At 44.2% G+C, this 12,060-nt stretch overlaps 1 long non-coding RNA gene across 1 annotated transcript; it reads left to right on the forward strand.

Annotated features, from left to right (window-relative positions):
- Positions 1-2,901: 2,901 nt before the first annotated feature.
- On the forward strand, positions 2,902-10,257 carry LOC147098061 (uncharacterized). The gene is made up of 2 exons (XR_015074263.1): positions 2,902-4,201; positions 9,810-10,257. It is a non-coding gene; the product is annotated as an uncharacterized LOC147098061 (long non-coding RNA).
- Positions 10,258-12,060: the final 1,803 nt, after the last annotated feature.

Genomic DNA, 12,060 nt, shown 5'->3' on the forward strand with positions numbered 1-12,060 from the left:
CCACATTATATTGCACCTGCCATGCTTCTGCCCAATCACCCAATCATACTGGAGTTTCTCAGCATCCTCCTCACAGCACACACTCCCACCCAGCTTTGTGTCATCTGCAAACTTGGAGATATTACATCTAGTTCCCTCGTCCAGATCATTAATATATATTGTGAATAGCTGGGGTCCAAGGCCCAGTATAAAGGAGCGAGGGAGAGGAGACCTGGCCCCGTATGAAGGACCAAGAGAGGGGAGTCTCAAACAGACAAAAAAAAATTAAAAAGTGGCATCGCAGCACAAGGAGGAGCGGAGTGGGTAAGTTACAGATAAGTATTTAGTTTATTGTTGAGTCTTTTTGGTGGTAAGTGTTACATTAGTTTAAGTATTTGGTTTATTGGTTAGTGTTTTAGTATTAGCTAAACAGTTAAATAGCCTTGAAACTAAACAAACAATTTGAAGTAACGGTTAGCTAACATGACACGACAGCTGGGGCCTGTCACATGCACATCCTGTGCCATATGGGAATTCTGAACACTTCATGTGTCCTGGAAAACCGCTTTTGCAGGAGGTGCCACCAACTGCTCAAGCTGAGAGTTTCTGAGCTTGAGGGGCGACTGGTATCACAACAGTGTATACGGGAAGCTGAGAGATTCGTGGACAGCACGTTTCAGGAGCTAGTCACCCCACAGCTACAGTGAGTTCAGGAGGAGAGGGAGTGGGTGACCACCAGGCAGACTAGGGAGAACAGACAGGCAGTGCAGGTATCCCCTGGGAGTATGGCACCAGCTGAATATTGGTGAGGGTGATGACACCTTGGAGGATTGCAGTCAGAAGCAAATCCACACCACTGCTGAAGACTCCACTGCACAATGGGGCACAATAAAGTGCAGAAATGAAGTTGTTGTAGGGGCTTCGATAGTCAGGGGTATAGACGGTCGTTTCTGCAACCGCAGACGCGAGTCCCGAAAGGTGTGTTGTCTCCCTGGTGCCAGGGTAAAGGATATCACTGAATGGGTGCAGGGCATTCTGCGAGGGGAAGGGGATCAGCCAGAGTCTGTGGTCCACGTTGGAACCAATGACATAGGCTTGAGGTCCTACAGGCAGAGTTTCAGGAGCTAGAAAAAAAAAATTAAAGAACAGAACCTCAAAGGTAGTAATATCATTTAGGTTTAGAATAGTTTTGGAAAAGGACATGGTACAATCAAATGACTTATGAAGAGAGATTGGGTCGATTAGGCTTATACTCGCTAGAGTTTAGAAGAATGAGAGGGGATCTCATTGAAACTTATAAAATTCTAACAGGACTAGACAGACTAGATGCAGGAAGGATGTTCCCGATGGCGGGGGAGTCCAGAACCAGTCTAAAGATAAGGGGTAAGCCATTTAGGACAGAGGAGGAATTTCTTCACCCAGAGAGTGGTGAACCTGTGGAATTCTCTACCACAAAAGGCAGTTGAGGCCAATTCATTAAATATATTCAAGAACGAGTTAGATATATTTCTTAAGGCTAAAGGGATCAAGGGATATGGGGAGAAAGCAGGGACAGGGTACTGAATTTGGATGATCAGCCATGATCTCATTAAATGGCGGAGCAGGCTCGAGGGGCTGAATGGCCTACTCCTGCTCCTATCTTCTATGTTTATGTTTCCTGCTCCTATTTCTTATATTCCTGGCTACAAAATATTCAGGAAAGATAGGGAAGGAAAACAAGGTAGGGTGACAGTATTGATCAAAGAAACTATTATAGCATTGGAAAGGGATGATGTAGTTGAAGGGCCAATGACAGAGTCTATTTGGTTGGAATTAAGGAACAATAGAGGAGCTATTACTGTAGGCCAAGAAATAGTGGGAAGGGGGTAGAAGAGCAAATTTGCAGGCAAATTACAGAAAGATGCAAGAACTAGAGTAGTGATAATGGAGGACTTCACTTAATCAAATATAGACTGGGATAGTATCAGTGTAAAGGGCAAAGAGGGGAAGGAATTCCTGAAATGTGTACAAGAGAACTTTTTGATCAGTGTGTTTCCAACCCAATGAGGAAGGAAGCAGTGCTGGATCTAGTTCTGGGGAATGAAGTGGGGCAAGTGGAGCATGTTTCAGTGGGAGAGCATTTAGGAACAGTAATTATAATATCATTTAGGTTTAGAATAGTTTTGGAAACATAAGAACATAAGAAATAGGAGCAGGAGTAGGCCAATCGGCCCCTCGAGCCTGCTCCGCCATTCAATAAGATCATGGCTGATCTGATCCTAACCACCAATCCACTATCACAGAACCATCTCCTGAATCTAACAGAATTAGACGCACGAAATAGGAGCAGGATCAGGCTACACGGCCCCTGGGCCCGCTCCGCTACTCACAGGGCCATGACCGATCCGAACCTAGACTCATGTCCAAATTCCTGCCCGCTCCCCGTAACCCTTAATTCCTTTTACTTCTAGGAAACTCTCTATTTCTGTTTTAAATTTATGTAATGATGTACATGGTATAATCAAGCATAAAAAAACTTAACTGGAGGAGGGCTAAATTCAGTGAGTTGAAAAGGGATCTGGCCCAGGTGGATTGGAATCAAAATTTGGTCGGCTAAACAGTAATTGAACAATGGGAGGCCTTCAAAGAGGAGATGATTCGGGTACAGAGCAGAAACATTCCCATGAGGGGGAAAGTTAGGGCGTCCAAAGCAAAGCTCCCTGGATGATTACATGTATAGAGGTTAAAATGAGACAGAAAAAGGAGGCTTATGACAATTGTAAGGTTCATAATACTGTAGAGAACCAAGCTGAATATAGAAAGTACAGAAGGGAATCTAAAAACAGGAATAAGAGGGGCAAGGAGAGTATGAGAATAGATTAGCGGCTAACATAAAAGGGAACCCAAAAGTCTTTTATAAACACATAAATAGTAAAAGGGTAGTCAAAAGAAGGGTGGGGACGATTAGGGACCAAAAAGGAAATGTTCCTGTGGAGGCAGAGGGCATGACTGAGGTACTGAATGAGTACTTTGCATCAGTCTTCACAAAAGAGGAGAAAGTTAATGTCGTATTAGAGGAGGGGGGAGTAGAGATATATTGGATAGGATAAAAATAGATAGAAAGGAGGTGTTAAATAGGTTGGCATCACTCAAAGTTAACGAGTCACCCAGTCCAGATAGGATGCATCCTAGGTTGCTGAGGGAAGCTAGGGTGGAGATTGCAGAAGCTCTGACCACAATCTTTCAATCCTTCTTGGATATGGGCGGTGGTAACTTGGGTACATAATTGGCTAAGGGATAGGAGGCAGAGAGTAGTGGCGAACAGATGTTTTTCTGACTGGAGAGAAGTATGCAGTAAGGTCCCCCAGGGGTCGGTATTAGAACCATTGCTTTTCTTGTTATATATATATAAATAACCTGGACTTGGGTATAGGGAGCACAATTTCAAAGTCTGTGGATGATATAAAACTTAGTAACATAGTAAATAGTGAGCAGACTTCAGGAAGACAGACTGGTGAAATGGTTGGACACATGACAGATGCAAATCAGTGTGAAGTGGTGCACTTTAGCAGAAACAACATGGAGAGGCAGTATGATGTAAATGGTATTTTGAGGGGGGTGCAAGAGCAGAGGGGTGCATATTCACAAATCTATGAACAGTCGACAGGCATAGTGGGTCAAATGGCCTCCTTTTGCGCTGCATCATTCTATGATTCTATAAGCACACAATAGATAAAATCCCAGGGATAGATGGACCAGAGTACTGAAAGAGTCTAGCATTATGAAGGAGCCACTAAACAATGAGTAAAGAAAGATTGAACTTGGCACAACTTCAGAACATCTGAAAGTGCTTCACAATGAATTACTTCTGAAGTATAATCATTGTTTTAATATAGGGCACGGTGATAAGGTGGTTATGAAACCGTATGTAATACTTGTCTTTGTAAAAAGGGGCATTGAATACAAAAAACAAGGAAGTCATGCTTAACCTTTACAAATTTCTGGTTAGGCCTCGGCTGGAGTATTGTGTACGGACCTTAAAGGGGCCGCCTCTCTACATCAGCAGAGTATGAACAGAGCAGGAGGAGATGCAGTGCGGACCTGAGCGGCGGCGGCAGCAGCGGAGGAGGCGGCAGACCATAAACAGAGCGGGAGGAGAGGCGCGGCGGATCTGAGCAGCGGAGGCGGCAGTACAAATCCGGCGAATTCTATAACAACAAGGAGTGGTGTCACAGGAGAGCAGGTAGGTGATTGGTGGGTGAATATTTTTTTTTCTCTCTAAGCTAGGACAGTGGTTTAAACTAGGAGCGGGAAACTATAATGTACGTTATTAAATTATAAACTTTAAATAAATAAAAGGTTAGACTAAGATATGGCAGAGCAGGTTGTGTGTCTGGACTGCAGTATGTGGGGGTTTGTGGACAGCAAGACTGTCCTGAGCAAACACATCTGCAGTAGAAGTCTCCATCTCTAATCTCTCCGGCTCAACGTCATTGAGCTGGAGTGTGAGTTGGAGACACTCCAACACATAAGGGAGGGTGAAGAGTACCTTGACAGTTTGCTCCAGACCTCAGTCACACCTTGTAGAGAGGTGCAGGATCAGAACGAGGTTGGTGTGCCCGATAGTGTGCAGAGTAGGGGGAACCTAGGTAAGAAAGGGAATGAGGATCTGCAGAAACTGATCCTATCCAATGGGTGCAATGTACTTGCTATCTGTGAGGATAAGGATAAAGACTGTCGGAAGGACAGCCAGAATGCGGACCATGGCACTTTGGACAGCCTCCTTCTCCAAAGGGGGGGAGGAGGACGAGGAGAGGAAGTGGAATGTAGTAGTTGTAGGGGATTCTATAATTGGGGGGCAGATAGCATCCTTTGTAAGCAGGATCAAGAGTCTATTGCCTACCTGGTGTCAGGGTAAGGGACATCTCGAACTGGCTTGAAAGGATACTGGAGAGGGAGGGGGGCGGATCCAGTCATTGCGGTCCATGTTGGGACCAACAACATAGGGAAGATTAGGCAAGAGGTCCTGTTTGGGGAGTACCAGGAACTAAGAGCTAAATTAAGGAACAGGACCTCGAGGGTTATAATCTGGGTTATTACCTAAGCCACGTGCAAATTGGCGTAGAGATAAGCTGATTAGGGGAGTGAACTAAGCTAAAGGAGTAATGTGGAAAAGAGGGGTTCCATTTCATGGGGCACTGGCACCAGTATTGGGACAGGAAGGAACCACCGTTGGTACGGGATACGCCTGAACTGGTCTGGGACCAGGGTCCGAGCAGAAAGGATAAATAGGGCAGTCACATGGACTTTAAACTAGTAAATGAGGGGGGGAGGGGGGAAGGTGGAAATTGTAGTAAAATAGTTCAAAAACAAACAAGAGAAGAGTAGAACAAGTCAGAAATTGTGCTTTAGGCACTACATGGAGGGAAAACGAGTCATAGCGTCATAACAGCACAGAAGGAGACCATTCGGCCCATCGAGTCCGTGCCGGCTCTCTGTTGAGTAATCCAGTCAGTCCCATTCCCCCGCTCTATCCCCGGAGCCCTGCAAGTTTATTTCCCTCTAGTGCCGATCCAGTCTCCCCTTGAAAACATTGGTGTCTCCGCTTCCACCACTTCCGTCGGCAGCGAGTTCCAGGTCCTCACCATTCGCTGTGTAAAAAAGTTTTTCCTCACATCCCCCCTCTATCTCTTGTCAAAAACCTTAAATCTGTGTCCCCTAGTCCTTGTACCATCAACTAGTGGGAACAGCCTCTCCCCATCTAGCCTATCCACACCCGTCATAATCTTGTACACCTCTATCAAATCACCCCTCAATCTCCTTTGCTCTAATGAAAACAAATCCAGCTTCTCCAACCTGTCCTTGTAGCTAAGATCCCCCATCCCCGGAACCATTCTGGTAAATCTCCTCTGCACCCTTTCAAGGGCCTTCACATCCTTCCTAAAGTGTGGTGACCAGAACTGGACGCAATACTCCAGTTGTGGCCTAACCAGCACTTTATAAAGGTTCAGCATAACTTCTCTACTTTTGTACTCAATATCTCTATTTATGAAGCCCAAGATCCCATATGCTTTGTTAACCACTCTCTCAATATGTCCTGCCACCTTCAGGGACCTATGCACATTCTTTAAAACTGTGCCATTAAGTGTATATTGCCTCTCCCTGTTCCTTCTGCCAAAATGCATCACCTCACACTTCTCTGTATTAAATTCCATCTGCCACTTGTCTGCCCATTCTGCCAGCCTTTCTATGTCCTGTTGCAGTCGATTGATATCATCACTGTTTGCCACACCCCCAAGTTTGGTGTCATTGGCAAATTTAGAAATTCTACTCTGTATTCCAATATCCAGGTCATTTCAGAAAAAGCAGTGGCCCCAGCACTGACCCTTGGGGAACACCACTGTCTACCATCCTCCAGTCTGAAAAACCACCATTTACCACAACTCGCTGTTTTCTGTCCTTAAGCCAATTCCTTATCCAAGCTGCCACTGACCCACCTATTCCATGAGCCTCAATTTTGTTAACCAGCCTTCTATATGGTACTTTGTCAAACACCTTCCTAAAATCCATGTAGACAACATCCATTGCATTCCCTTCATCAATCCTCTGTTACTTCATCAAAAAATTTAATTAGATTAGTCAAACACGATCTTCCTTTTACAAACCAGTGTTGGCTCTCCTTAATTAGCTTAAACCTCTCCAAATGCCCGTTAATTTTTTCCTTGATTATTGTTTCTAAAACTTTACCCACCACTGATGTTAAACTGACCGGCCTGTAGTTACTAGGATTGTCCTTGCACCCTTTCTTGAACAATGGTGTCACATTTGCCACTTTCCAATCCTCAGGCACCTCCCCCGCATCTAGGGAAGATTGGAAAATTATGGCAAGCACTTTCACTATCTCCGCCCCCTATTCCCTTAGCAACCTGGAATGCAAGCCATCTGGACCAGGCGACTTGTCCACTCTAAGCCTACCCAGCATTTCTAGTACATCCTGTCTATCAATTTTCATCCCTTCCATTGCTTCTACCTTTTCCACTTCTACCAATATTTTGTCAGCATCCACCTCCTTAGTAAACACCGATACAAAGTACTTATTGAGTATTCTAGCCTTGCCCTGCAACTCTAAGCATATATCACCTTTTGTCGCTAATAGGCCCCACCCCGCCTCTTACTACCCGCTTACTGTTTACATGCCAGAAGATGATTTTTGGGTTCCCGTTTATGTTAACTGCCATTCTACTCTCATATTCTCTCTTTGCCAGTCTTATTTTCATCTTCACATCCCCTCTCAACTTATTGTATCTGGTCTGGTTCTCCCTTGAAGAATTCACCTGACATGCATCATACACCCTCTTTTTTGTTTCATCATCTTCTCTATCTCCCTCGTCGTCCAAGGAGCCCTTGCTTTGGTTCCCTTACCCTTCCCTCTTGTTGGAATGTACCTAGCCCGTACTTGGAACATCTCCTCCTTAAAGATCACCCATTGTTCTGTTACAGTTTTTCCTGTCAGTCTTTGGTTCCATTTTACCCTGGTTAGATCCTTTCGCATCCCATTGAAGTTAGCCCTATTCCAGTTTAGAAGTTCCACTTTAGATTGTTCCTTGCTCCTCTCCATTGCTAATCTAAATCTTATGATATGATGATCACTCGTACCCAAGTGTTCTCCCAGACACTTGGTCGACCTGGCCCACCTCATTCCCCAGCGCCAGATCCAGCAATGCCTCCTTCCTAGTTGGGCCAAGAACATACTGGTCAAGGAAATTCTCCTGAACACATTTCAGAAATTCCTCCCCCTCCTTTCCCTTTACCTTAGCATTATCCCAATCGATATTTGGGTAATTAAAGTCCCCCAATATCACCACTCTATAGCTCTTGCATCTCTCTGCGATTTCCCTGCAGATTTGCTCCTCTACCTCCCTCTCACTATTTGGAGGCCTGTAGAATACCCCAATAGTGTGATCAGACCCTTTTTGCTCCTCAACTCTAACCAAATGGATTCTGTCCTTGTCCCCTCAAGAACATCCTCCCTTTCTAATACTACAACTTCCTTAATCAGCACTGCCACCCACCTCCCTTTTTTCTGAACACCTTGTACCCTTGAATATTAAGTGCCCAGTCCTTACTGTTTTTAAGCCACGTTTCCATTATTGCCACATCATATTGCCACACAGCTAGTTGTGCTTGTAGCTCACCAACCTTATTAACCACACTTTGTGCGTTTATGTACATGCATTCTAAACCCATTTTTGAATTTTTCTTCATCTGCTCCTATCTAATATGGTACTAATACCGCCTCTAGTACTATCTTCTCTAGTACTATCCAACACACTCACTCTTTTCTGCACCTTATTCCTCTTTTCTACTCCTATATGCTGGTGCCTATCCCCCTGCCAAGTTAGTTTAAACCTGCCCCAACAGCACTAACAAACCTCCCCGCGAGAATATTGGTCCTGGCTCTGTTGAGGTGTGACCCGGCTTGTACAGGTCCCACCTTCCCCAGAAATGGTCCCAATGCCTCAAGAATCTAAATCCCTCCCTCCTGCACCATCTTTCCAGCCACGCATTCATCTGTTCTATCCTCCTATTCCTGTATTCACGAGCACGTGGCACCGGGAGTAATCCGGAGGTTACTACCTTTGAGGTCCTGCTTTTTAATCTCTCTCCTAGCTCCCTAAATTCTGCCTGCAGGACCTCATCCCTCTTTCTGCCTATGTCATTGGTACCGATATGGACAATGACCCCTGGCTCTTCATCCTCCCACCTCAAGAGTGTCCTGCAGCCACTCTGACATCCTTGACCCTGGCACCAGGGAGGCAACATACCATCCTGGAGTCACGTCTACAGCCACAGAAACGCCTGTCTGCACCCCTATCGAATCCCCTACCACTATTGCTCTTCCACTCTTTTACCTCCACTGGCCCCCCCCCCCCCCCCCACTCAGTGCAGCTGAGCCACTCGTGGTGCCGTGGACTTGACTCTTGCTGCACTCCCCAGAGGAACCATCGCCCTCACCATTACTCAGAACAGAATACGGGTTGGAGAGGGCTAACAAGGAAAGGGAATACACATTAAATGGTAGGACACTGAGTAGTGTAGAGGAACAAAGGGACCTTGGAGTGCATGTCCACAGATCCCTGAAGGTAGCAGGCCAGGTAGATAAGGTGGTTAAGAAGGCATACGGAATGCTTGCCTTTATTAGCCGTGGCATAGAGTACAAGAGCAGTGGGGGTTATGCTTCAACTGTATAAAACACTAGTTAGGCCTCAGCTGGAGTACTGCGTGCAGTTCTGGTCACCACATTACCAAGGGGATTCTCCAATCTCTCACTGTACTTTGGCAGAAACCCAAGAAATGGTGTAAACTGCAAATTCTGCTGAAGTTATGGTGGAAGATTGGGACATTTCTGGTGACGGTCTTTTTGAAGTTGACATTTTCATTGTCCCACCACTACAGAACGATTATATTCCAAGCATTATTTGACCAATCACTCCATATTTCTCCTATAAAGCTTCAATCACATTCCCAGAGCAGTATTTAAAAAGAGCAGTGTGTTTTCCCGCTGTCCTGGCCAATATTCCTTGCTCAACCAATACCATTGTGAACAGAATGATCGGTCATTCATCTCAGAGTCATAGTCATTACAGCACAAAAAGAGGCCATTCGGCTCATCGAGTCTAGTATGTGTAGGATATTACCCTCCCAGAATGGGTTCTATGTTTGCCTACGTATGTCAGTGCATTTGGAAAAAGTAATTCAGTGTATGGCAGGCTTTTGAGATATTTCAACCTAAGGTACTACATAAATACAGGTGTACATTTTATATTATTCATAATTTTCTCACACTACAGGATACCAAGGGTAAATCAGGAAGCCACAGTCAAACAACAAAAAAAACCTGGGTTTCAAAAGTCTGCAGCTTGTAGAAGGGCAAGAAGGCAGGTAGGTAAGGAGTTGCAGCTTTGAGGTCCTGAGAAAGACTGCATTTGAGCTGGAGACAGTGTGATAAATCTTGATTTCAACATTAAGACAAGGAGAACAAAGTGTATTAGACTACAGAGCTCCAGCTTGGATAGAATAAGAGTGGAATGCTCACAACAGCCCCCAACAACTTACAATACTAGAGTTGATAAAAATAGACAACATTGGAATCCATCTATCTACTCACTCACCTTTCGGCCTCCAAGCTTTACTCGTAGAGTATATATGGATAATGCTGCCAGATGTGTTTGTGACATTTACAACCAATAATGAATAAACACCTTGGGATGTTTTCTATATTAAAGGCACTACATAACTGCAAGTTGTCCTTAATATTTTTGACAGATCCTATCTTTTGTCTCAACTCCTACTGTAATGGCTGCAGGTAAACCTAGTCAGCAGGTCCAAAGAGTAGCGGTCATGTTCGTGCAACTTCTTAAGGGAGTTTCTTTGCCTATACAGAGGAGCAGTGTGGATAGCTGTTTTTCTGGCATATGCTCCTTAGTGATGGAAACACTAGACAAATGCTTTGTACAGCACCTTATTTAGAGTGTGTGTGTGAACAGCAACAATCTGCAGTGTCTGTTGCCTGGAAACATCCTATAAGGAATAGGTTTGATGGTTTCAATCTAGGGGCCCACAGCAGAAAACTGTTCCTGATTGGCAACCTTATTCAGGATAGCTCTCCCACCTGGCAGCTATCTCTTGCCCTGCCAGTACACTTCACACTTAATCTCAGCCTATTACCATCTCGTCTGGCTTCGAATACCTTTTATTGTCTCTTCTACTACTTTTGTCCGATCGCAGCCCTGCCTTCGATCTATTTTCTTTTCAGTTTTGAAGAAGGGTTCGACCCAAAACGTCAACTCAAATTTCTCTCCACGGATGTTGCCTGACCTGCTGAGTTTTTCCAGCTTTTTCTGTTGTTATATGGGAAAATATTACCCTGGTGCAGCAGTGGATGCTCTTGTGATCTTTACTTTGCTTCTCACTGTGAAATATCAGACCATGGAGTGTTTAATACCAACAACAGCTGCCCAAAATAAAAGTCCTCAAGTTAAACTGAGCAAGGAAGGGTATTGAGAAGCAGTACAGATTCAGAGATCTTTAACAGGATTACAGATATGGAAAACATTGTCCCAAGACACGCTTTTATTGCTAATCCTTACTTTAATATTGCTGATTCACTGAGACTTTGAACACTTCTGCATAGCTGATTAAGAGGAATTTATTAGCGATGTCTAAACATTTTATCTATCTATGTACAACAGAGCTTTGGGGACCACATATAATGTTTAATCTTTGGTCCAAATAATTTGCAGCTACCTCAAATTGATGAGACTAACAAATTTTTGGTGATTGGATGTATCCATCAATGAGGTAACAGCGCTAAGAACAGCCCTTTCCAAACCTCCAGGCCCACAAACTTCAAACACAAAGTTAGAATATGGAATGCATGAACACAAGGGTCTATTGAAGCTGAATCAGTCACAGCATGCGAGAGTTAATTAGATAAACACTTCAATATTTTCCTTGAAAAGAGCAGGAAAATGGGATTAGAGTAGGTTATTCCAATATGGAGCTAGCATTGGCAAAGGCCCGACAGACAAATGGCCTCCTCCTTTGCTGAAATTTCTGGTTCTATGCAAAAGTGGTCCCCATGCACTTTAATTGGGATTTTTCTGTATATGAGAATTTCCATGTTATCAGAGGGGACAATGTCATATGGCAGGAAAGTGAAACCTCGCTGCATGCACTCACCACAAGATGGAGTGTTTTCAAAAGACAGTAGAATTCTAGTTGATATTTGGTGTAAAGAACACATGCTGCCTAGCTGACAGTGGACTGGGCTTTAATACTTTGGGGAAGAGTTTTGCTGTTTGTAAACCAGTGTTTAACAAACACATATCTAATACTGCTATAAATAACATGTAATGGAAATCCCTCCACCCCCCAAATCTGTTACTCTGTGACCGAGTCTGCATCCTATATACTGTATCTTTTTTTAAACTTTACTGCTTGTGGGTTGCATGAATGCAGGATCAGACAGGTCTGCTTGCCATTGAATCCAAAGTGTGTTCAAACTAACTAACTAACAACATTCATAATCCCAAGCAGCAG

Source organism: Somniosus microcephalus, chromosome 30 (genome assembly GCF_052327205.1).
Source record: "Somniosus microcephalus isolate GS21.2 chromosome 30, FLI_Smic_1.0, whole genome shotgun sequence".
In the NCBI taxonomy this organism is placed as follows: domain Eukaryota; kingdom Metazoa; phylum Chordata; class Chondrichthyes; order Squaliformes; family Somniosidae; genus Somniosus; species Somniosus microcephalus.